Source organism: Anopheles moucheti (genome assembly GCF_943734755.1).
Source record: "Anopheles moucheti chromosome X unlocalized genomic scaffold, idAnoMoucSN_F20_07 X_unloc_11, whole genome shotgun sequence".
Lineage (NCBI taxonomy): Eukaryota > Metazoa > Arthropoda > Insecta > Diptera > Culicidae > Anopheles > Anopheles moucheti.
The window spans coordinates 297,501-300,000 of record NW_026453517.1 but is presented as its reverse complement, the minus strand read 5'-3'; positions in this window follow the sequence as shown (position 1 = coordinate 300,000).

Here is a 2,500-nt window from a genome sequence, read left to right as displayed (position 1 = left end):
TCGCTAGGAGGTTCGGTTCGATTCCTGTACACTACAACGAGCTTTTCCAATTCTTGTGTCCGACTGGCGAACGTTCTGTTGCGTTATAAACTTCGCGGTACTTGCCACCGGGTATGGTGTCCGTACAACCTTCTGAGAAATAGCCGGCGCGATCGACGGGATTAACCGACAATGCAGCGCTGGCTCTTGATCGGGCAATTTACGGGCTTTATCGGGCAATTTACGGGCTTGATGGTGCGACTTACGGGCCTGATAGTGCGACTAACGGGCTTGATAGGGCAATTTACGGGCTTTTTGGTGCGAATTACGGGCTTTTTGGTGCGACTTATGGGCTTGATAGGGCAATTTACGGGCTTTTTGGTGCGACTTATGGGCTTGATAGGGTAATTTACGGGCTTGTTGGTGCGACTTATGGGCCTGATAGTGCGACTAACGGGCTTGATAGGGCAATTTACGGGCTTTTTGGTGCGACTTACGGGCCTGATAGTGCGACTTAAGGGCCTGATAGTGCGACTAACGGGCTTTGATAGTGCGACCAACGGGCTTGATAGTGCGACCTATGGGCTTGATAGTGCGACTAACGGGCTTGATAGTGCGACTTATGGGCTTGATAGTGCGACTTATGGGCTTGATAGTGCGACTTACGGGCTTGCTTTTCCATGTTTTTCGCATCGAGCTTCGGTTCGTTTCGAATAATTTTGTCCATGTTTTTCGTTTGCTACGAGAGGTTCGGTTCGTTTTCAGTTATCCCTGTGTTCATGGTTTTCGTGAGCTTCGATAGGTTTGGTCCGTGTTTTTGAGTACTCTTGTCCATGATTTTCGTGTGCTTCTTGAGGTTTGGTCCGATTTTCAGTACTCTTGTCCATGCTTTCACATGCTCTGATAGGTAGGTTCGTTCTCAGTTATCCCTGTGTTCATGGTTTTCGTGTGCTTCCATAGGTTTGGTCCGTGTTTTTGAGTACTCTTGTCCATGATTTTCGTGTGCTTCTAGAGGTTTGGTCCGATTTTCAGTACTCTTGTCCATGACTTTCGTTTGCTTCGATTCGTTCACTCTATTACTCTTGTCTGTGGTTTTCGTTTGCTTCGATTCGTTCACTCTTATTACTCTTGTCTTTGGTTTTCGTTTGCTTCGATTCGTTCACTCCATTACTCTTGTCTGTGGTTTTCGTTTGCTTCGATTCGTTCAGTCCATTACTCTTGTATGTGATTTTCGTTTGCTTCGATTCGTTCAGTCCATTACTCTTGTGTGTGGTTTTCGTTTGCTTCGAGTCGTTCAGTCCATTACCCTTGTCTATGATTTTCGTTTGCTTCGAGTCGTTCAGTCCAATACTTACCCTTGTCTATGATTTTCGCTCTAAGCCCAGTCGCCCTGCGCTCTGGAAATCACATTCCAACTCTATCACCGATAGCGCTCACACCTTGGAAACCACATTTCACCCAGGGGACCTTAGGGTGGATTTTGAGCCTTTCGGGATTGCGAAACCATCATTTAACACTCTAAACTTAATTTCCGCAATCCCAGACGCACTTTCCATATGGTCTCCAAAAATGCGTGTGAGCTGACCTGGTCCCTTATAATAGGCAATGAACACGATTTTGGCAAAATATTTTTTTCAAAATTTTTTGACTCACCGGGTAAAATCGAATTTACTTGGGAAAAATGTTCTAGCAGGGGCCCTCCCATACAAATTTTTTTCTTCTCAAAAATGATTTTCGTTTCACTTTTCATACTCAGGGGAGTCTAAAATTGATGTTTTGAGTCACCATGAAAAAAAAATTTTTTTTGACCCGAGCTTGTGTCGCGACCCAAAAATCGACTCACTTGGGAAAAATGTTCTAGCAGGGGCCCTCCCATACAAAAATTTTTTCTTCTCAAAAATGATTTTCGTTTCACTTTTCATACTCAGGGGAGTCTAAAATTGATGTTTTGAGTCACCGTGAAAAAAAAATTTTTTTGACCCGAGCTTGTGTCGGCGACCCAAAATCGACGCACTTGGGAAAAATGTTCTAGCAGGGGCCCTCCCATACAAAAATTTTTTCTTCTCAAAAATGATTTTCGTTTCACTTTTCATACTCAGGGGAGTCTAAAATTGATGTTTTGAGTCACCGTGAAAAAAAAAATTTTTTGACCCGAGCTTGTGTCGGCGACCCAAAATCGACGCACTTGGGAAAAATGTTCTAGCAGGGGCCCTCCCATACAAAAATTTTTTCTTCTCAAAAATGATTTTCGTTTCACTTTTCATACTCAGGGGAGTCTAAAATTGATGTTTTGAGTCACCGAGAAAAAAAAATTTTTTTGACCCGAGCTTGTGTCGGCGACCCAAAAATCGACGCACTTGGGAAATATGTTCTAGCAGGGGCCCTCCCATACAAAAATTTTTTCTTCTCAAAAATGATTTTCGTTTCACTTTTCATACTCAGGGGAGTCTAAAATTGATGTTTTGAGTCACCGTGAAAAAAAAATTTTTTTGACCCGAGCTTGTGTCGGCGACCCAAAATC